The following is a 25,113-nucleotide window of genomic DNA, read 5'->3' as shown; positions in this document are numbered from 1 at the left end:
CGGGAGGGTGGAGGGAGGGTGGGGTAGAAAGGGGGAACAATTACAAGGATCTACATATAACCTCCTCCCTGGGGTCAGACAACAGAAAAGTGAGTAAAGGGAGACATCGGACAGGGTAAGATATGTCAAAATAATAATTTATAAATTAACAAGGGTTCATGAGGGAGAGGGGAGCGGGGAGGGAGAGGAAAATGAGGAGCTGATACCAAGGGTTCAAGTAGAAAGCAAATATTTTGAGAATGATGAGGGCAACAAATGTACAAATGTGCTTGACACGATATATGTATGTATGGATTGTGATACTTGTATGAGCTCCAAATAAAATGTTCTTTTTAAAAAAAAAAAATTCTGTTCTTGCTTGTGAGAGCCTTGAACTCAATTCCTGGTGAATGCACTTTATGTACAACTACTACTTGCATGGAGGCTTGCATGACGCTATGACACAGTTCAAGTTCCAGAATAGCTTCCAGACTAACATAGACTAGGAAGAAAGGGATGGTCATCTACGCCCAAAATAAGCCAATCTGCAACTGATCACGGGGATGGAATAGGACCAGGCACCACATCATCTGACTGTGCACGGAGTCAACATGAACCAAGTTTTCCCAGAACCAAGGGATTTCCTGGGATCTAGGTTTTTTGGTGCTCAAATTGAGACAAGTCCAGGCAAACTGACCTGGTGGGTCACTTGGAATCTTTAATGCTGGCCAAACAAAATGCTGAAGCTATTGTGATAAATTCCTTTGGGGTTTAGAGCAAGTAGAAGAGAGAAACTTCTCCACTCGTAGATCATGAAGATGGCGTAGGACGGTGCAACACTCCGTTCTGTTATCCATGAGGTTGTTTGGAGTTAGAGTGGGCGACGCCTGATAACAATGCTTATCAGATCACAATTTTAGGGACAGAAGAAATTTGGTGGTCCATGTATGCATCAAGCCAGCACAAGATGGCCCATAATCCCTCCCTAGTGTGCTCTGTTTTTTAAAATAATTTATCTTATTTGTTGTTGTTACAAGTTTGTACAGTAGATGATACAGTCCTACAATCTCTACATGTACAGTTTAGTGTCATTGATGGCACTCTCCAAGTTGTGCAATCATTCTGCTCTGCTGCCGAATTATTGCTCTCTCTGATCGTAAACCCAACATCCTTTTTGGATTGTGTTTGCCAATGTGATATAGATGATTCTTAAAAGAAAGCTCACAGCAAATATTCTTTACTAGTCAAGCTGATTGTTCTTTGGTTTTAGAAGACATGAGAGGATGTTTCTGGTTTAAGAATTGTGCAGTTACATAATCTCCTGTCAACCTGAGCAAAGGGGTAGAGTCTAGCCTGTCAATCAGGCAAAGGGGTGGAGTCTAGCCTGCCAATCAGGATGTAGCTTGATGACCTCATTTGGAGACATGACAGAGATAAATAGCTCACTGGAGGTCAGCCCCATTCTTCCTGCCTGACCATTCCTGTTGACAAGCCACATGGAGCTATGCTGATGCAACCAGAGCTCTGGAGCTGGAGGAGCCCTGTGAGACGCAAACCAGCACTGCGTTGCTTCCACCTCCGCTAAACCCACAGACTTTCCACCCACCGGCCTGTGATCTTTCTGCATTCGGCATCATTGCATGTGCTGCCTGAGTCTGAAGAAGAATTTATACACTTGTATCAGATATTTGGGTAACATCAGACTTATGGACTTGATCTGGACTAGGTTAGGATGTTTTCTTAATATACAATTACTCTTTAATATAAAGCTTTCTCTTATACATATATGAGTGTCTTTGAATTTGTTTCTCTAGTCAACCCAGACTAGCACAAGGGTTAAAGTATATCTCAGGGCAATAGTTTTCAGTTGCACCATATAGTGGTATGACGTTTACTGATGGTTTGATTACATCACATTAAATTACATTTGGGAGAGTGATTATATTATAGCAGATGACAGGTTCTTACGTTACATTACAGTAGATAAATTTCTCTACCCAAAGCCAACTGGTTTAATCACATGTAAATACTTCATGACAGCAACTAGGCTAATGTTTGATCAACCGAGAACCATAGCTGTATTAGGCAGGGTTCTCTAGAGAAACAAAACTAGGACATCTATGATTATGAAACCAGGAATATAGATATTTATATAGATAGATATAACTATAGATATAGATATATAGGTTTATACAGCACGAAGGGATATAAAAGTGAATTAGTCCACACAGCAGTACAGAGGGGTCAGTTCAACTCACTGCTGTGGAAGAGTCAACATACCCGAAGTCCTACCATTCAGGAGGGTTGTGGGGGTCCAAGGTCAGGGAAGCAGACAGCTGAGTCTTCCCTGGGGCAATGCAGGAAGAGCCCACCCACAGGCAGCAAACAGTGGGGCAGGTCACCGACAGTCAGCAGCTCAGGAACTTAGTGAAGCAGGCCTGGATAACAGGCCCAGACAGGCTATCAAACTCAAGCTATACAAGATGACAGGATCCACCAGCCTCAAGCGCAAGCGATGTATACACCAGCAGTATGGCAAAGCAGGTCTCGAAGGAACCTCCGGCTCTAGAGATATGATCCATGGGTTGGTTTGTCCCACAGGTAGTACAGTTCACAAGTTGAGGCAGAGAACTAGCTAAAGTAGCCTCACACTGGTCTGATCACCAGAGAGCAAGAGAGAGAGGGGGTGGGCCTTGCCAAGCCATTTATCTATTTGCCCTCCAATCAAACTGCAACCTGATTAATCCCACATGTTTTGTTGGCAAGGTTGGCACAATAAACCTACCTATCACAATAGCCTAATTGGGTCACACATAAAATTCACCATTGTGTTTACTCATCTTGGTGGTTTAGATTCCAGCAAGATCCTCATTTTCCATTTCTCAGCAACTTCCAACCCCAATTTGGCACGCAGGGACCCCTTTATAGGAGCTGAATCTCTGAGAGGTTTTGAGGAGTTGGGGTATAAGTGCAGCATTAACATTTAAGGATGTCCCCAGCTCGGCACTATGGAACACTCTCCCCTCCCTCTAAGAGACAAGGCCTTCTCCAAGTGTCTGACCCCCAAACAAAGCCAGTTGTCACTCCCTTGCTTCAGCCCTCCTTCCAGGGCATCTGTCTCCAGAAGGAGAGTGAGGTAGCACATTTGGGGGACTCATTTTTTTTTCATAAGTTTGGGATAGATTGCCTCTCAGTTCCTCTGCCATTTCTGGAACCAGGTTCTGGAAAAGTCCTGACGCCAGTGGAAACCAGAATGAGGACTGAGCATTTCTGTCCTCCGGAGTCTCTGGTGGTCTGTTTCCACCCACTGAATTTGTTCCACGGACCTGGGGCCTGCAGGGTTCTGGAGGCTGATGCTTCAGTGGTCGTGGCAATCTTTCTTAGGGACAAAGATTTCCACAGTGAAAGTGGATTAGAGGTCACACTCAATCATTCTGACATATGCTCCATTGTTCTTCCCTCGAGTTTGTTTGGTAGAGACATGATCTCTTTTCTCCAACAATAAGTACTAAGCACTGAGCCTGCACCAGACACTGTCTTGTTAGTTTTTGTTGTAGTTAGGTGCCAGCGAGTTGGCACCAACCAATAGTGACCCTATGTACCACAGAACAAAACTCGGCACGGTCCTGCTCCATCCTCATGATCGTTCCTATCCCCGGGCCCATTGATGCAGCCACTGTGTCAATCCATCTTGTTGAGGGTCTAATGCAACACATTTTTTAATCTCTTGACTGCTGCTTCCATGAGCGTTGATGGTGGATCAGCACAAAATCCTTAACTTCAACCTTTTCTCCATTTATCATGATGTTACCTGTTAGACCAACTGTGAAGATTCTGGTATTTCTAACAATGAGTTACAATCTATACTGAAGATTAAAATCTTTGGTCTTCATCAGCAAGTGCTTCAATTCCTCATCACTTTCAGCAAGCAAGGTTGTGTCATCGGCATATTGCAGGTTGTGAATACATCTTCCTCCAATCCTGATGCCCCATTTAAAAAAAATATAATCCAGCTTCTCTGATGATTTGCTAAGCACACAGATTGAACAAGTATGGTGAGAGGACTCAGCTCTCATGCACACCTATCCTAAATTTAAACTATACAGTATATCCTTGTACTGTTCCCACAGCTGCCTTTTGATTCATGTACAAGTTCCATATGAGCATAAGGAAGTGTTCTGAAATTCCCATTCTCCTGAAGGTTGTCCACAGTTTATTATGGTCCACACAGTCGAATGCCTTTGCATAATCAATGAAACACAAGTACATGTCCTTCCAGTATTCTCTGCTTTGAGCCCAAATCCGCCTGCATCAATCATGACATCTCTTGTTCCACGTCCTCTTCTGACTCGAGCCTGAACCTCTGGCCGTTCTCTGTCCATGTACTGCTGCAACCGTTGTTGGATGATCTTAAGCAAAATTTTACTTGCGTGCGATAACAATGATATCATTCTACAGATTGAGCATTCTGTTGGGTCACCTTTCTTTGACCTGGGCACAAATATCCATCTCTTCAGTCATTTGGCCAGGTAGCTAGCTTCAAAATTTCTGGGCATAGATGAATGAGTGCTTCCAGTGCTTCTTCATCTTTCTGCATCACTTTAATGGGTATGCTATCACTTCCTGGAGCCTTGTTTTAGGTTAATGTGTTCAGTGCAGTTTGGACTTCTTCCTTCAGCACCGTTGGTTCTTGCTCATATGCGACCTCCTGAAATGGTGGGATGCTGACTAGTTTTTCTGGTAGAGTGGCTCTGTGCATTCATCCCATCTTCTTTTGATGCTTCCAGCATCATTCAATATTTTGCTTATAGAATCTCTCAAAATTACTATGAAGGCTTGGATTTTTAAAAAATTCTTTCAGTTTCAAATATGCTGAGCATGTTCTTCCCTTTTAGCTTTTTAATTCTAGATTCTTGTACATTTTGTTATAATTTTTGATTTTGTCTTCTTGAGCTGCCTTTGAAATTTTCTATTCCCTCCTTGATTTCATCCAGTCTGCCATTTGCGTTAGTTCCTCTACGATTAATAGCAATTTCAGTGTCTTTCCTGACATCCACTTTGATCTTTTCTGTCTTTTCAATGACCTTTTGCCTTTTTCGGGCATGATGGTCTTGATGTCCTGTGACAGCTCATCAGGCCTTCTGTCATTAGTGCTCAATGCATCACATCTGTTCTTGAGATGGTCTCAAAATTCAGGTGGGATAGACTCCAGGTCATATTTTGGCTCCTATGAATTGTTTTAATTTTCTTCAGCTTTATCTTTAACGTACATGTGAGCTATTGATGGTCTGATCCACAGTCTTCCCCTCACCTGGTTTTAGCTGCTGATAGTGAGCTTGTCCGTTGTGTCTTCCCACAGATGTGGTCCGTTTGTTTTCTGTGTGTTCCATCTGGGGAAGTCCATGTGTACCATTGCCTCTAGTGTCGTAGACAAAATATATTTGCAACGAACAAGTTGTTGTTTTTGCAAATTCTATCAAGTGATCTCCACCTTCTTCAATCACCAACTGATTGAACCACCTGATTTTCCAACTACTATTCCTTTCTCTGTTTTCAACTTTTGCATTTCAACTACCGATGATTATCAATGCATCTTGACTGCACGTGTGATCACTTTCCAACTGAAATCATTGGTCGAATTCTTCAATATCTCCATCACTAGCTTTGCGGTTGTTGCATACATTTGAACACTAGTTGTAGTGATTGGATTTCCTTGGAGGTGAATGGATGTAACCCTACCGTACACAGCGTTGTACTTCAAGACTGATTTTGAAATGTCCTTTTGACAATGAATGCAGTGCCATTCTTCTTGATTGTGTCCTTTCAGGCATAGTAAGTGGAATGACTTTCTGGTTCAAAAAGGCCAATTCCAGTCTATTTCAGCTTACTAATACCTTGTATATTGCTCTTCATGCATTCCATTTCATTTTTGACAAATCCCAATTTTGCTAGACTTATACTTCACACATTACAACTTCCAAGTACCAATAGATGTTTACAACAGTTTCTTTTCATTTCGATTCTTGCTCTATCAGCAAATGAAGATGCTGAAGGTTTTACTCCACCCTGGTCATTACAGTCAACTCTACTTTGAGAAGGGCCGCTCTTCCAGTCATTGGTCCAGTGCCTTCTGACCCGAGGCACTCCTCTGCCAACAGGATCTGACACCCTTCTGTGGCTTTCCATGAGCTTTTCAGTCTCTGAGAACATTTAGACCCCATTCACATGGTTCTCGGTGACTAATTCCTCAGAGGGGACATACATTCCAAGTTCCTAGGAGTGGATTTTGTAGCTCTTTCTTTTTACCTTCAGTCGTGCCCCATCAGCGAATGAAAATCCCTAAGACTCCACTCCCACAGGCTTTTTCGATTCATGCAACCATGATGTTCTACGTTGAGAGAGCAGCTCCACCTCAGTCTTATTCCCACTGCCTTCTGACCCCAGCGGACCCTCGGCCAGCACTATCTCTGACAATGCGCTTTCCATTCATTAGGCCTTCAGCATCTGACAATGTGTCCATGCCACGCCTAAGATTTTCACCGGGTACTTCCTCTGAAGTGGACAGCCGGTGCCTGCTTTGTTGTTTGTTCATCGTCTGGGAGTCCTCTGTAACCTGTTCATGTTGGGCGACCTTGCTGGCATTTGAAATACCAGTGACATAGTTAACAACATCACTGCAACACAAGCCGCCACAGTATGACAAATGGACAGACAAGTGGTGGTAGTTGTAAAAGTAGGATGTTGTACAAAATTATATTGAATACACAAAGATTGATATCCTAAAGATATCTGAAATAGACTGGTATTGGCCATTTTGAACCCCAAAATTATATGGTTGATGATATTTAGAAGGACACAGTTAAGAAGAATGGTGTCACACTTATAATCAAAAACACCATTAATAGATCTATCTTAAAGCACAATGCTGTCTGTAATGGGATAATATCTTCCACATTCAAGGAAAGCCAGTGATGCAAAAATTGAAGATTCTACCAATTTCTTCAGTCTGCAATGGATCAAACATGCAATTAAGAAGCAATGGCAATTATTGGCAATTGAAATGTAAAAGTAGGAGACAAATTGGTAAGCACAGTAGTTGGAAAATATTGTCTTGGTGATTGAAATGAAGTTGGAAATTGCTTGATAGAATTTTGCAAGACTAACGACTTGCTCCTAACAAAGAGCTTTTTTTCAACAACACAAATGGTGACTATACTCCTAGACTTCCCCAGATGGAAAAGACGGAATGCACAGAAATCAAATTTACTACATTGTTGGGAAGAGATGATGGAGAAGCTCAATATCAGCCGGTAAAACTGGGCTCGGGGCTGACCATGTAAAAGACCATCAATTGTTCATATGACAGTTCAGGCTGATATTGAAGAGAATTAAAACATGTCAGCCAGAGCCAAAATATGGCCTTCAGTATATCCCCCCTAAATTTTGAGACTACCTCAATTGTAAAGTAGCCAAGGCAAATGGAAGAGATGATGAAGCGAAAGAGTTGAAGAGAAAATTTCAAAGGACAACTAAAGAAGACAAAGTTGAATATTATAATGAAATGTGCGAGGACCTAGAGTTATAAAACCAAAAAGGAAGAACACACTCAGTAAATGTTAAACTGAAAGAACTCAGGAAAAAAATTTAAGCCTGGAGTTGCAATATTGAACGGTTCTCCATGCAAAACACTGAATGATGCAGGGAGCATCAAAAGAAGATTTTAAACATACACAGAGTCATTCTACTAAAAAAGAATTAGTGGACATTCCACCATGTCAGGAGGTAGCATATGAGAAAGAACCAATGGTGCTGAAAGAAGGCATCCAAGCTGCACTGAAAACATTAGCCAAAAATAAGGCACCAGGAACTGACGAGAAATCAATGGAAATGTTTCAACAAACACTGCCCTGGAAGCACTCACTCATCTGTGCCAGGAAGGATGAGGTATTGGATTTGGAAGAAGGCTTACTACAGCAATATACAGATGACACAACATTGCTTGCTAAAAGTAAAGCAGACTGGAAGTATTTGCTGATGAAGATCAAAGATCGCAGTCTTCAGTATCGATTACCAGTCAATGAAAAGAAAACAAAACCTCAAAACTGGACCAATAGGTGACATCATCATTAAGAGAGCAAAGATCCAAGTTTTCAAGGATGTCTTTGCTTGCTTGGTCCACTATCAATGCTATGGCAGCAGCAGTCAAGAGATAAAATGGAATACTGCATTGGGTTAATCTATTGTACAAGATTTTTTTAAAGTGTCAAAAGCCAGGACGTTACTTTGAGGACTAGGGTGTTCCTGACACAAGCCCCGGTATGTTCAATGGCCTCATATTCATGTGAAAGTTGGACATTAAATAAGGAAGACTGAAGAAGAATCGATACATTTGAATTATAGTGCTGGCAAAGAATATCGAAAGTACCCTGGACTGCCAAAAGACAAACCAATCTGTCTTGGGAAAAGTACAGCCAGAATGTTCCCTAGAGGAAAGTATGGCAAAATTTCGTCTCAAGTACTTTGAACATGTTAGCCCGAGAGACCGGTCCTTGGAGAAGGACATCATTCTTGGTAAAACGGAAGGGCAGCAAACAAGAGAAAGATCCTCGATACAAGGGATTGATACAGTGGCTACAAAAATGGGCTCAAGCAAGCGAGGATGACCCAGGATCAGGCAGTGTTGCCGTTAGTTGTATGCAGGGTCGCTGAGTTGGAACCAACGCTACGGGCCCCTAACAACAACAACAGAGGACCCAGCCTAACACGTGTTGCTATGACAAATACCAGGAGTGGGTGGCTTCAACAAATGGAAACACCTTTCTCTCACCCGTCAGTACACTGCTGTCTAAATTCATGATGCCAGCTCTAGAGGGAGGCCTTTCTCTCTGCGACTCCCTCCCGAGGAAGATCCTTGTTTCTGGTCAGCTTCCGTGGCTTAGCAATCTTCCTCAATTAGCATGGCATCTACCTGCGGGACCCCCAGCTGTTTCCTTGCTTGCTGGCTTAAATCTGCTCTTATATCGCAAAGAGATGGATTTAAAAATGACTTTAACATGGCTCATTAACCTAACAAAGACACCCATTCCCAAATGAGATTAAAACCACAGCTCTAGTGTTTAGGATCTACAACCTATATTTTGGGAGGAGGGGGACACAATTCCATCTAGAACAAGTAGCAATACCGTTTTCTCACATACACAAGATGAATGAAGTCAAGGAGTATTGCTACGAGGGGTTCAGATTACACACGCACTGTGAGGTAGTTTATTGTACCCCATTTATCTCTCCGCCCTTCAATTAACCCCACAAGTGTTTATCGGTCAGGTTGGCACAATAAACTAACTATCCTCACCCTGCTTATTCCAAAGTGAAACGTGTGTAAGCATCTTTCTATCACCTCTGGATGGCTGCAGAAAAATTAACTTAAGAATATACTTGTCTTCGTCTCCTTAGGCTGGCTTAAAAAGCCCAATCACCCAGTGGCTTCTGAGGGGATCTGTGGGCTAGTTACATTCAGGACAGAGGCACCAGCTCGGGTTATGGGGATTGTTTTTTGGATCCTTAAAGGTGATCATCCAATGTTTTGTTCTGTTGTACAAGGAGTTGCTGTAAGTCAAAACAACACCAAAGGATGATCAATAATCAAACGTATTGAAGGAAGACGTTTGAGCTGCCCTGAAGCCATTAGCAAGGACCAAGACTCCAGAAACTTCAGAACACTAACCGAGAAGCTGTGGCAAGCTGGTGAGACATTGGACCCACTCACCTATTGCCATGAGATTTGACTCACCTATTAGAAAAGATCCATATTTGCGACCACTCAGAAAAAGAAAACATTGAACAATATCAGGACCACATACACGCAGCATGTTACTGAAGAGCAGTCCATAACGGTGGTAGCAGCACATTGTCAGAGAACTTCGAGAAATTCAAGCCGGATTCAGATGAGAATTTGGTATGAGAGCTATCATAGTTGACATCGGATAGATTTTGGCCTAAAGCAGAGAACCCCAGAAAAACACTGACTTTATTTTATTGACTATGCAAAGACATTTGATTGTGTGGGCCATAACAAATAATAAATAGCTTTGGCAAGAATGGGTATTACAGAACACTTGTATGGGTGCATATGGAACTGGTCCATTTCCAGAGTGGTTTATACCTCGGTTCTTGCTTCACAACGCTGAAAGAATTCACACAGCAGAAGCACTTTGGCAAATCCAAGTGACTTTTTGAGGAAAAGGGAAGTTTCAGGTATTCACAGGAAATCCCAGGGGCTAAGAGGAGGAAAGCCCACAAAAGCGCCCTGAGAGAGAGGCCTGAGCAGAAGCTCAGGCCCCGACAGCTAGTGTACGCCCATGCCCTCTGACCTGCAAGAGTCCACCTGAACAAGAGAAGAGTAGAAAAGGCTTGGCTTTCCAGTAGCAGGCTCTCATTTCCTCCTGACAGATTTTAAGTGAACCTGGTGATGTCATGTGGCTGGGCTTAATCTGTGCCCCCAAGTGGATCTCCCACCTGGGCCAAGGGGGGGGGGGGCTTGTGTCTGAGCATGCTCAGTTTGGATCTTTTCACAGGTGTCTAATGGGTGCCTGATTTCTTTCCAACCTCTTTGTTGTGATCGTATGCAGGCATCTGGGAGATAGTCCTACTTAGTCCCGATTCTGGCTACCTACAGAACCTCTACATGGATCAAGAGACAGTTGTTCAGGGCTTACAAAAACAAAGAAAGAAAAAAATCAGGAAAGGGGTGTGATATGTTGTATCCTCTGATCATCCTTATTCAATCTGTAAGCTAACTAAATAATTTGAGAAGCTTAACTATATGAAGAACATGGGATCAGAGCTGAAGGAAGTCTTATTAATATCCTGCTTTGTGTGGATGACACAATCTTGCTAGTGAGGAGGGCTTAAAGCACCTGCTGAGGAAAATCAATGACTGTAACCTTCAGAATAAATTGCCACTCAAGGTAAAGAAAGCCCAAATCCTCATACCTGGGCCAGTAGACAACATCATGAAAAATGAAGAGAAATCAAAGTTGTCAAAGATTTGATCTTACTTGGATTCACAATTGATGCATATAAAACAGCAGTCAAGAAATCAATGGAGGTATTGCATTGGGCAAATCTTTACAAGATCTCTTTAAAGTGTTGAGGAGCAAGGATGTCACTTTGAGGACAAGGGTACTCCTGGCCCAAGTCATGGCATTTCCAAATGCCTTTTCTGCAGGTGAAGGCTGGGCCTTGACTGGGGCAGCTGAAAGAAGACCTGATGCATTGGAATGAGGTGCTGGTGAAGAGTAGGGAGAGGACCACGCACCGCCCAAAGAAGAAACAAATTAGGCTTGAAGAAGGACAGCCAGAAATCTCCGTATGTGCAAGGAGGGCAAGACTCTGCCTCACATCCTTTAGACAGATTCTCAGCAGAAACGAGGCCTTGGAAAAGGACACCATGTTTGGCAAAGTAGAAGGCCAGCGAGAAAGAGGAAGACTTCCGATGAGATGGGTTAGCGCATCAACAACACAACAGCAATTGTGAGGATGGTGCAGGACTGGGCTGCGTTTCAATCCGTTATACATAGTGTCAGCCCTGACTTGACAATGCCTACCAACAACAGCAAAAGGTGATGGTAACACGTTGTCTCAAAGGACACAGGATGATCACAGGGGCTGATGAAGAAAAAAATGGAAGAAACTTGAAAACCACATGGGTATTAAAAAGCCTGGGAAAAAATTGCACTGAGATTTCTCTCTCCATCAAGTTAATACATTTGTTTATTCTTCTAGGGTAGCAAAGACTGTATTGTGAGCATTTCATTTGTTCCTCAAATGCAACAGAAGTGTGAAAAGAAGAGGATCTGAGTCCCTTGAGGATTGTCGAACTGCCATTTTGGTATGGGATGAGCCCAAGAGAGCAGCATGCTTCGGGGCAGGGTTAGAACACGGCCCTCAGAAGAGGACTGCTCTGCATGAGGTTATATTGAGAAGCAACCGCTTCACACTGGGGTGTTTTTGTTTAATAAAAGTGATGGTATAGCCGTGACTCTTGACTTACTCTTGAATTTGCACAGTGAACTAAAAACCGTGTCTTCATTCAAGGAAAGTACCTTTACCTGTGGGAATTTCAGGGGGGGTATATATACCTTTACAACCACGCCCAGGAGACAAACGCCGCTGTATTGGTGCACTGTTAGCTCAGAGCCAATTATAGTCCTTGCCGATCACACATTGCATTGATGCTCGAGGTTAAAAAGGGAACTAATACTTCCTAATGAGGCCCGTTTGTATTTGCATTTGAAGGCAAGGTAGTCTACAGCGGAGCTGAGATGCTCTCACAGGGAGCCTCGCTCTGTCCTCAGTTCCTCATCTAGTGAGAGAAACGGAACTGCCCATCCATCTCAGGTCTGCCTGGAAGAACAAGATGTTACTTAAAAAAAAAAAAAAGATAATTGTAGAAGCGATCTTTGAATCATTTTGCTTTACCAGTAACACACTCATTAGAAGAAAAGAGGGTGTGGGAAAGTCAGAGAAATTGTTCAAAGACCTTAAACTGGGGAAGTTAGAACATATTTATAGAAGTCGCCTTCCTAGAAGTAAAGCTGCCAATGAACAAGTGAAATGACAGTTGCCCCCCACCCCCCGCCCCTGGGGGACAGGTAAGAGGCCCCATTATAATGCTCCACCTCCCCCCCCCACACTTTCAGTGTCTCTTTCTTACCTCATCCTCCTTGTAGCGACTGATGGGAAAGTTTGAGTGCAAAGTGAACACTTCCTGATTTGGGTCAAATAAGAAAAGACAAAAATTACAGAAAGGAGATATGGTTTTGAGAGCAAAGGGGAATTGACTACATTTGAAATTATTGGTGACTATTGCTTCAGAGTCTCCACATACAGATCAGTCAATCTGAGGCTGCGACAAGCCCCAGAGAAGCTGGGATCTATGAGGAAGAATGCGGCGTTCGGATTAGAGGAAGGCTGATTAACAGCCCATGAGATACAGATGACAGTCTTGCCTGCTGAAAGTGAGGAGAACTTGAAGCACTTGCTGATGATGACCCAGGATTGCAGCCTTCAGTATGGAGTATAACTCAATGTAAACAATACCCAAATCCTCTCCACTGGACCAATAGGTAACATCATGAAGAAGAGAGAGAAGGTTTAAGTCATCAAGGATTTCCTCTTGCTTGGATCCACAATCAATGCTCATAGAAACAGCAGTCAAGAGATCAAAAGATGAGTTGCATTGGGAAAATCTGCTGAACCAGACCTCTTTAAGGTGTTGACAAGCAAACTGTTGCTGTAAGGTCTAAGGTGAGTGCGACCCCAGCCATGGCATTTTCAATCACCTCATATTCATATGAAAGCTGGACACTGAATCATGAAGACCACGTAAGAATGGATACACATGAGTTGTGGGGTTAGAGAAGAATATGGAAAGCTTCATGGTCTGCACATGTCTGTCTTAGAAGAAGTGCAGTCAGAGTGCTCCTTGGTGTCTAGGATGGTGAGACTTGGCCTTCCATACTTTAGACATGTTGCCAGGCAAGATCAGCCCGTGGAGAAGGACATCATGCTTGGTAAAGTAGAGGGGCAATGCAAAAGAGGAAGGCCCTCAACAAGATGGAAGGGGACAGTGGCTGCAACAGTGAGCTCAGGCATGAGAACCATTGTGAGGACCCGGCGGTGTTTCCTTCCATGGTGCATAGCGTTGCTATGGGTGGGAACGGACTCGGTGACACCTAACGACAACATGTATGGTGTCGAAGGTGCAGAGATTTTCTCAAGGAACAATAGCATGAGTCCACCATAACTTGGGTCTTTCCATGGGACATTTACATCTTGGGCTTTATTTTCAAGTCTGGCTTCCCACTCATAGCAGTGGCCAGGCTCAATGTTTTTCTGTCAATAGAAAAAGTGGTGAAGATTCCAGAGGTACATACAATTCCAGCAGAGACTTGCTCTTTGAGAGAATGCACTTCACTACATGGTGAAGAATTCATTGGATGTCATATGTTGTCTTAATGGTGACCATGTCTTAATGGTGAATTATATAAGAGGAGGATAAGTTATGCTCCTTCCATACAAAGTATTGAGTGCAAATGTCATAAAATAGAGGATTTTTGACTACTTTTAGTTCCATTTTGCAAAGTTCATTTCTTCTTTAACCCAGCAAATTTATTTTTTATTTTAATACAATGTGTCATAATAATGGACTCCCTAGGGAGTCTCCCAAGGGAGAAAGATTAGGCTTTCTACTTTTGTAAGAGTTAGTCTAGGAAATTCATAGGGAAGTTGTACTGTATCTTATAGAGTCACTATGCATTGGAATTGACTTGATGATAGTAAGAGTTTGGTTAGGTGGTGTGTTAGGCAGGATTCTCTAGAGAAACAAAACAAGGACACTTATGATTACATATATTTATACAGCAAGAAGGAATATAACAGCTAATGACTCCACACAGTAGTACAGAAGGTTCAACTCACTTCTGTGAAACAGTTAATATGCTGAAAGTCCTTCAACTAATGTGGGCTGCCAGGTCCAAGTCCAAGGAAGCACACGGCAGAGTCTTCCCTCAGGCAAGGCAGACAGTCTACCTGAAGGCAGCAGGATGGGTCAGCAACAGTTAGTAGCTCGGGAGTTTAGTGACACAGGTCCTAATGGGATCTGAAACTCAACACGGCAACAGGATCCACTAGCCTCGAGCTCAAGCAATGTATGCACCAGCAGCATGGCAAAGCAGGTCTTGAAGGAGCCTCAAGTCCTAGTGACAGGATCTATGGGTTGGCTTGGTCCACAGGTAGAGTAGCTCACAAGTTGAGGCAGAGAACTAGTGAAAGCAGCAGCATGCTGGTCCGATCACCAGGGAGCAAGAGAGATATGGGATGCCAGCTGTCTTCATTTATCTTGGTCACTCTCTAGTCAAGCTGCAACCTGATCAAACTCCCTCCACATGTTCCTATTGGCCTAGTTGGCACAACAAACCTATCATAACTGGTGTCCACAGTGAAGGCTCAACTAGAAGCCTAAAAGTTAGTTGTTCAAACCCACCCAGAGGAACCTTGTGAGAAAGGCTTAGTGATTTGCTTCTGCATGGTCCCAGCATTGAAACCCCTATGGTTTTCTATTTCATATACATGGGGATCACCCTGAATAGTTAGTGACTTAGTGGCAACTAATGACAGCACCATCATGTCTTAGTAATTATATCATGGCCTGCTGACTGCAGTTGGGGGGAGGTCTGGGCGTGGACATGCATACATTACCCAATGTGAATCAACTATCTGTATAATTGGGGGTTGTGCTCTTTGGCATGTCTGTTTGCAAAAACTCAAATGTTGATAAATTGTGCTTTGTCATGATTAACAAGTATTATTTTAATGTTCAGCAGGAGGGCAGCCATTGGTTAAGTATATAAACCATAGAATGAAAACCCAAATATCGACATGCTTTTAGTCCATGGTTTGTTAAACATTGATAGATTTTTAACTGGGTCAAGGGCTTCCATTGCCTTTGACAGATACATTGAGGGCAGTGATGTTGGTAGATGGTCTTTTCTTTTTCTTTAAAAAAAGCTAATAATGTTAATTATTAGCTAAAAGCATATGTTGCTTGGACAGTTTTCTTATACTTCTAATGTACTGGTGTCTGGTGGAGATGAGACTAACTTTTTACAGCCCAGAAAATTACCATTTGTGGATTGAAAGTACTTCATGCATATTTTAGTTGGTCTGGGAAAGGTGCTGTTTCCTAAAACTGGTGGCTTCCACACCTCCCCAAACAAAACAACAATCCAAACCAGTTGCCACTTAGTTAAACCTGACTTATGGCAACCCCAGGGTCCCTGGTGGCATAGTGGTTATGTGGTGGGCTATTTGCTACCAAGTCAGCAGTTTGAATCCACCACCCTTTCCTCGGGAGAAGATGGGCCTTTCTACTCCATAGTTACAGTCTCAGGAACTCACAGGGGCAGTCCTACCCTGTCCAACAGAGCATCTCTGAGTTGGCACTAACTCGATGTTTGGTTTTAGTTTTATGATGACCCTTTGCATTTCAAAGTAGACCTGCCCTCCACTGAGTTTCAATAGCAGTGATTTCCGGGAGCAGATGACCAGGCTTTTCTTCTGAGGTACCTCCAGGCGATTTAGAATAGCCCACCTGAGTTGTCAGCAAAGCTAATTTGTTTGTGCCATTCGGGGGCTACGAGACTGACACATGGCATGCATTATGGATAACACTGTGAAGCCGGGAGTCCAGAGCCCTTCATGATGCTCCTGTGGGTATCTGCGCAAAGAGCAAGAGGCAGTTGTTCAAACAAAGCAAGGGGATTCTATGTTTTTTAAAATCAGGAAAGGTAGTCGTCAGGGTTTTAGCCTCTCATCATGCCATTCAATCCATCTGCTGAACAAAGAATCTGAGAAGACAGACTGTATGAGGAATAAGGCATCATCAGACTAGGAGAAAGACACATTGACCACCTGGGATACGTGGATGACACAGCCACGCCTGCTGAAATCTAAGGGAATTCGAAACACTTACCAACGAAGCACAAAATCTGAATTGTACTGACAATCGAGCTCTCAGCTACTAACCCGAAGGTTGGCAGTTTAAATCCACCCAGAAGCACATTGGAAGAAAGCCCAGGAGGTAGGGTTCTGAAAGAGCATAGCTATAGGTGTTAGGTGGGTTCTCGAAAAACTAAAACCTGTAACACTTGTCTATGTTTATAAAGACAGAAATTTATATCAAGAACTTGGCTCATGCCGATGGAGCAGTGTGTAAACAGAGCCATTTCAAGTCGGTAGGCCAGATGCTGAGCTGGGGGCTCTTCCTCCCCCATGTAGCTGCCAGGGCTGATGAACCAGGAAGCAGGAAGATGAACCTGGAGCAGCAAGGCCACAGGCTGGAGGGGGTAGAAGCAGATGAATCCGGGGTCTGCAGAGCCAGGTTATGGCTGTAGAGTCAAATGAAGTTAGGGTTAGCAGGCAGTATGGTGTGCTGTTGGCTCTAGTCCAAACAACTGGAAGTTGATGAGACAGATGTGCCATCCAGGCCAGCAAGAGGAGGAGTTCTACACAACATCTATTTATGACGGGGTACCCAAAAAAACCCAGATTTTTTTTCAAAGCTATGTTTTTACAATTTTAAAAAAACAACCTATCACCTTTAAAGTACTCTCCATTATACTTAATGCATTTGTCAAATCTGTCATTCCATTCTTGGAAACATTTTTCAAACTCATCTGTTTGGATGGCTGACAGCACCTCCCTCGGTTTTTCTTCACCTCTTCCACATCATTAAATCGCTGTCCTTTCACGTCCCTCTTCATTTGCAGAAACAAAAAGTAGTCACTCAGAGCAAGGTCAGGTGAGTCAAGTATGTGGGGCAAGAGAGGCATGCTGTTTTTTGCCCAAAACTGGCAAATTGAGATAGCTGTGTGAGCAGGTGCATTGCCATGGTGGCAAAACCAGTCCCCTGTCTGCTACAAATCAGGCCTATTTTGTCACACACCGTTATGCAATCTTTTCAGAACCTCTAAATAGAAAGCTTGATTAACAATCTGATCTGGTGGTATGAACTCCAAATGTACTATTCCTCTTACAGAACTGCCCCCACCAAAAAACAAAACAAAACAAAAACAAAACAAATGAGCATGGTCTTGGGCTTTTAGTTCACTTGAGGAGCTTTTTGGGGACGAGGTGATGATGGCGTGTTCCACTGGCTCGATTCGTGTTTGGTTCTGGGGTCATAAGAATAAAACCACGTCTTGTCACCAGCAATGACCTTGAGAAAAAAGCCTGTGTTGTTCGGAGCTGTTCTTTCCAAGCATGGCATGTTTCCACTCGATGCTCTCTTTCCTGGTCAGCAGAACCCAAGGCACACATTTCATAGCAAGCCTTCTCATTCCCAAATCTCCTGTTACAATTTGGTGAACCGAACTGTAAGCTAGTCCAGATAACTTCCCTGTCTCATCAGTGGTCTGTCGTTGGTCGTTGAGCACAAGTGCACGGGTTTTGTTGACATTTTCATCCATTGTGGAAGTTGACAGATATCCAGAATGAGGTTTGTTGATTGAAATGAGAAAACCACTCATACACTTGAGTTTTTCCCATAATGCTGCCCTTGTAAGCTGTGTTCAACATCACAGCAGTTTCTGCAGTATTTTACAGCAACACTTCACAGCCACAAACTGTTCTTATAAATTGGCCATCACAAAATATGAGGTTAGAGAAAACTGCCTTTATAAAAAAAATTGACTGTGACCAGAGAAAACCTTCCCAGGAGATGCCACTGCATGCATTAACTCAGAGTAAGTTGCTGGATTCTTGCCTACCAGGAAAAATGCATACTATAAGCTCCATCCAGTGGAATTTTTTCCTGTTTTTTTTTTGGGGGGGGGGTACCCCCTTGTGTATATATATGAAATAGGCTAACTCAGGGTTGTGATCTGAGTGAGGGGTGATACTCCACCCTAAGTTTCCCACAACTGCTTGGCTACCACAGCAGATCCCATCATGGAATTGTTTGCATTGTGCCAGATCACATCATGGAGTGCCCTAAACCGCCAAACTACTGAGAATCTTGGCCAAGTTGACACAAAACTTAAATATCACACCATGGAAAACCCTATGGCGTGCAGTTCTACTCTGAAACTCATGGATTCTTCTTGAGTCAGAATCTCCTTCACAACAACTTGCTTGAGTGTGTTTGCTTCTTTACTATTGTGATCAGCTTGACTTTTGTCTGAGACCTGGGGTCATAATCTTGTGGGAAGGAGAGGAATATCCCTGCTGAGGGAGAATAGAACTTCCTTCTCTTTGGGGAGTCAGGGCCATTTGGAATTGTCCTCTGAGGCCAGAGAGGTTCCAGAAGACATCCAGTGATGGATGTGAGCTGGAATTTTCCAAAGAGAGATCTACCACGGGCTGAGCAAGACTGCAAGTTTGGTTTTCTGTGAGTGGCTCTGTGAAATGCTAGCTCTGGTAGTGGTTATAGGCTCCCATCAGTAGTGTGCTTCTTTCTTTCCCAAGCTTTCCATAAAGTCTGGTGGACGTCTAGACTCACCCTACCCATTCATTCAGAAGATATTTATAGAACCTATGCTGGTGTCAGAACGTGTGCTGGAAACTGTTCATATAATGATGCATACAGTCTGTCAGGACTGTATGTCCAGTGTCGGGAAAGGGCAGCAGCTGAGAGAAAGAAAATGTGATTCACAGCAGCCATCTGAAGGGATGTGGTCAGCCAAAGGGACAGGCTTGTGGAATATGGAATCTGAGGGGTTCCTAGGAATATCTGGGCAAGGTTGGAGAGTGAGGATGAGAAACTGGTATACTCTATGTCTGAGCAAACCAGCGATTTAGACTACTCAGGGGTCCTTAGAGACTGGAGTCTATCAGTGTGCTGCATTAGGGGGGCTTTCATGCCATGTTGGAAACTATGCTCCTAGTATTCAAATACCAGTAGGTCACCAGTCAACACTTGTCTGTCAGTTTGTCATACAGTGGTGGCTTGTGTGTTGCTGTGATGCTGGAAGCTATGTCTCTGGTAGTTCACATGCCAGCAAGGTCACCCAAAGTGAGCAGTCCTTAGCAGAGCTTCTGGGAAAAACAGACTTCTGAGAACTCCATTGCCTACTTTGTATGAAGTAGCCGCTGAAAACCTTCAGCATAGCTGTGTTAGTCTGGGTTGACTAGAGAAATAAATTCATAGACACTCATATGTGTGTAAGAGAGATCTTTATATCAAAGAGCAATTGTACATTGAGAAAAAACCCCAGCCCTGTCCAGATCAAGTCCAAAGTCCAATAAACCCCATATGTCATTACTAGTCCAAAAATTCCTCTTTAGACTCGCACGCTCATGCAATGATGCTGACTGCAGGAAAGTCACGGGCCAGTGGGTGGAAAGTCTTTGGAGCTGGAGGAGCCATGTGGAGACCCACACCAGCACTGAAATGCTTCCACCACCACTGGATCTTTCCTGGCAAACTGTCTAAAGTATATAAGACTGTGTTCGTCCAGGTAGACTAGAGAAACAAATCCATAGAAACTCATATATGTATAAGAGAGAGTTTTATATAAACTGTAATTGTACATTAAGAGGACGTGAAACACTTGCTGATGAAGATCACAGATTGCAGTCTTCAGTATGGATTATAACTCAATATAAAGAAGACTAAAAGCCTCACAACTCAACCAACAGGTCACATCATGTTAAACAGAGAAAAGATGAAAGTTGTCAGGAATTTCCTCTTACTTGGATCTACAATCAATGCTTATGGAAGCAGCAGTCAAGAGATCAAGAGACACGTTGCCTTGGGTCAATCTGCTGTGCAAGATCGATTTAGAGCAGCGGCTCTCAACCGATGGGTTGCGACCCCTATGGGGGTTGAACGACCCTTTCACAGTGGTCCTCTGATTCATAACAGTAGCAAAATTACAGTTATGAAGTAGCAACGAAAATAATTTTATGGTTGGAGGTCACCACCACATGAGGAACTCTATTAAAGGGTCATGGCATTAGGAAGGTTGAGAACCACTGCTTTAGAGTATTGAAAAGTAAGTTGTTACTTTGTGGGATAAGGTATGCCTGAGCTGAGTCATGGTATTTTCAATCACCTCATATGCAGGTGAAAGTTGAACATTCAACAAGGGAGACAGAAGAAGAATCAATGCATTTGGTGTTGGAGAAGAATATTGAAAGTGTCATGCACCACACAGTCTATCTTGGAAGAAGTACAGTCAGAGTGTTCCTTAGAGTCAAGGATGGTGAGAGTGGCAGTTATATAATCGTTTGTCAATTTGAAGATCAAGAGTGAAGGGGTGGAGTCCAGTCTGTCAATCAGATCATAGCCAATGAAGCCTCTGCGTGGGCGTGGCTTCCTCCTGAGAATTCTGGGAAATCTGGACTTTCCTCCTTGGAGACAGGAAACACTTTCTCTCTCTGCGGACTCTCTGCGAGGCATCTCTGAGGAGAAGCCACATGGACCTACCCTGATGCAGCCCTGGAAGCTAGAGAAGCCATGTGGAGACCCCTGCCAGAGCCGAGATGCTTACAACACCACTGGATCCAAAGACTTTCTACCCACTGGCTTCTGATCATACTGCATTTAGCATCATTGCATGTGTTCCGTGAGTCTGAAGAGAACTTTATAGATTGGTATCGGATTTATGGGCTTGGACTGGACTGGGTTGGGATGTTTTCTTAATGTACAATTACAGTTTATATAAAATTCTCTCTTATACATATATGAGTTTCTATGGATTTGTTTCTCTAGTCTACCTGGACAAACACAGTCTTATATACTTTGGACATGTTGCCAGGAAAGATCAGTCCCTCGAGAAGGACAGCCTGCTTGTTAAAGTAGAAGGGCAGCACAAAAGAGAGAGGCCCTCAACAAGATGGATTGACACAGTGACTGCAGCAATGGGCTAAACCATAAGAACGATAGTGAGGATGTCCAAGGGCTGGGCGACCTTCTGTTCTATTGTGCATAGGGTTGCTATGAGCCGGAACCGATTTGGTGGCACTTACCAACATCAACAAAGGAAGACAGACTGACAATCTGCTTTGGGGAAAACTACAATGGTCACAAAATATTGTATGAGATTTTGATTTGCTTAATGTGGCTGCATCAGCAGCAGAAGAAGGACACAAGGTCAGAGAAATCCTCAGTGAGATATATCGACACAATAGCCACACCAATGGGCTCAAATGTATCAATGATTTTGAACATAGGGCAGGACAGGGCAACATTTCATTCTTTTATACATGGTGTTGCTATGCGTTAGAGCTGACTTCATGACAACTAACAACAATAAATATCGGAGAGGTTAAAGATGACTGAGTCCTATACATTTGATAGTTCATAGCCTAAGCGATCCTATTTTTAAAGTATAATAGTTGTTGACACATCAATCAGCAGCCTCCAGAGAAACAGAACCAATAGAATATAGATTATAAAGCTCTGGATCTAGGTAGATTTAGAACTAGTCTCAGATGATGGTGGTGGGGTGGGGGGGGGGCGCTCCTCCTTTCCCTGATATGTGTGATTCCTGTAGAGCCCTGTGCATCATGGGTCCTCCAAGATCACTTCTAGGTCCAATTGGTCACTGGAAAGACTTGTAGAACTCTGCATATAGTCATACCCATAGCTGTGGAAAACTGGAAAAGGTACATGAAATGAACTCTGGTGGAAACCAGGGGCAAAATCTCAGAGTCCTCTACATTGGAGTCCCAGAGAAGGCACTTAATCACTCCAGCAAAGATTTGTGTCAACAGGTGAAATATTGTCTATCAGGGAAGTTGAGACTTAATGCTCAAGATGTTTACTTGGGGTTGTTCACATAACAAAACCTTTCCCAGAAGGAACGCTGTGGTGTTCTATTCACTACAGTGAAGTGCTTCACCGCCAACCAGAAAGTTGAGCTCTCAAAACCACTTAGAAGCTCCATGGGAGAAAGACCTGACAATCTGCTTTCTAAGACTAGACACCCCTGAACCCCAAATCTACAACCATGGAGTCTATATAGGGTTTCTGAGACAGTAAATCTTGCTGAGCGCAGATAGCCTCGTTTTTTTGCCCCAGAGTGGATTATGTGTCTAAACCACCATCATTGGGTTTCTCTGTCCAATGTTTCCCTGACAGCACCACTAGGAATTTAGAAGCAATTGTATTCTGTAACATAGGGCCACTATGAATGAAAAATCGATTTGATGGTACCAAATGGCACTACCCGTTTTCAATAACAGAATTTTATTGTTTCTATTCTGGAGACTATGTGTATCCCTGGAGAAGGACATCATGCTTGGTAAAAACATGGGCAGCGAAAAAGGAGGACATTCTACAAGATGGATTGATCACAGCAACTCAGAAACACTGCCTGATCCTGCGCCCTCTTCAAATTGTTGTTATGTTTCAGTCCATTGTCATAGCCATTGTGTCAACCCATCTTGTGGAGGGCCTTCCTCTTCACTGCTGTCTCTCTACCAAGCACACTGTTCTTCTCTAGAGACCAGTCTCTCTGGGCAACATGTCCAAAGCCTGTGAGATGAAATCTCACTATCCTTGCCCTTAAGGAGCATTCTGATTGTACTTCTTCCAAGACAGCTTTGTTCGTTCTTTTGGTACTCCATGGTAATTTCTTTCTTTCTTTTATTAAATACTTTTATTGGGGGCTCCTACATTTCTTATCACAATCCACGTATTCATCCATTGTGTCAAGCACATTTGTACATATGTTGCCATCATCATTTTCAAAGCATTTTCTTTCTACTTGAGCCATTGATATCAGCTCCTCATTTTCCCCCTTTCCTCCCCACCCTCACTCCCTCATGAACCCTTGATAAGTTATAGATTATTATTTTCATATCTTACATCATCCTCTTTCACCCCTCACCCACTTTTTTGTTGAACGTCCCCCTGGGAAGGGGTTATATGTTCATCCTTGTGGTTAATTCCCCACCTTCCCCTTATCATCCTGGTATTTCTATTGTCATTGTTGGTCCTGAAGGGTTTATCTATCCTGGACTCCCTGTGTTGTGGGCTCTTTAGCAGTGTGCATATTCTGGTCTAATTGATTTGTAAGGTAGAATTGAGGTCATGATAGTGGTGGGGAGGAAGCATTAAAGAACTAGAGGAAAGTTGTGTTTCATTGGTGCTATACTGCACCCTGACTGGGTCACCTCTTCCTTATGACCCTTCTGTGAGGGGATGTCCAATAGTGTCAGATGGGCTTTGGGTTTCCACTCCTCATCCCCTCCACCCCATTCACATTGGTATGCTTTTGTTCTAGGTCTTAAATCCCTGATACCTTATCCCATTGACACCTCATGATCACACAGGCTGGTGTGCTTCTTCTATGTGGGCTTTTTTGCTTCTCAGCTAGATGGCTGCTTGTTTATCTTCAAGCCTTTAAGACCCCAGTGCTATATCTTTTGATAGCCAGGCACCATCAGCTCTTTTCACCTCGTTTGTTTATGTACCCATTTTGTCTTCAATGATTGTTTTGGAAAGGTGAGCATCACAGAATGCTAGATTGTTAGAACAAAGTGTTCTTGTGTTGAGGGAGTATTTGAGTCGAGGCCCAATGTCCATCTGCTACCTTAATTCTTAACACATAGATATAAGTACATAGATCTATTTCCCTCTAGTTATATACAAATATATTTACATATGTACATGCCTGTGTTTAGACCTCTATAAATGTCCCTTGCCTCCTAGTTCTTTCTTCTATTTCCTTTTACTTTCCTCCTGTCCCACCATCACGTTCGGCCTTTATTCGGGTTTAGTAATTCCTTGCTGTTACATTAGCCTTGATTAAGCCCCACTAGGCATCCTACACCCTTCTCTCCATTTATTTTAGTTCACTTGTTGCTCCCTTGTCTCTGGATTGACCGCCCCCCACCCCCCATCTCCCACCTCCCCCTATCTCATATCCCCCTGGAACCATCAGTCCCATTGTTTTCTTCTCCAAATTATTGATCCCCTTTGAGGTAGTTGATTGTGCCAATCTGGCCGATAAACACATTGGAGGGCGGAGGGATAAATGGCTCAGTGAGCCTCGCCTTTCTAGTCCCCTCTTGCTTTGTGATGGTTGGACCAGGGTGCTGCTGCCTTAGCCAGTTACCTGCTTCAGCTGGCAAGGCTCATTTCCTGCAAGACATCCCTGAGGGGAAGCCACATGGACCTACCCCGATGCAGCCCTGAGTGCTGAAGTACCCATGTGGAGACCCCTGCCAGTGCTGAGATGTACACATTCACTGACTCGGCTTTCCTCCTGCAGTCGGCATCATTGCATGTGTTTTGTGAGATGGAGGACTTTGTGGATTGGTTTTGGACATATGGGTTACTGTTGGACTTGTGGGCTTAGGCAGCACTTGGTTGGGATGTTTTCTTAATGTTCAATTACCCTTTATAAAAATTCACTCTTATACATATGAGTTTCTGTGGATTTGTTTCTCTAAAGTACCCAGACTAACACATACCTATCTTATCTAGATAGACATGCAGAGACATTAATAAGCACAAAATCCCGCAAAGCTAAACAAAACAACAAAGAAAGACAAAACCAATGAAACAATAACAACAACAAAAAACAAAAACAAAATAAAAACAACAAAAAGAAAGCCAATGAC

Source organism: Echinops telfairi, unplaced genomic scaffold (assembly GCF_000313985.2).
Source record: "Echinops telfairi isolate 266 unplaced genomic scaffold, ASM31398v2 ScPeMD7_7468;HRSCAF=8506_0, whole genome shotgun sequence".
Lineage (NCBI taxonomy): Eukaryota > Metazoa > Chordata > Mammalia > Afrosoricida > Tenrecidae > Echinops > Echinops telfairi.
This window is presented reverse-complemented; position numbering follows the sequence as displayed.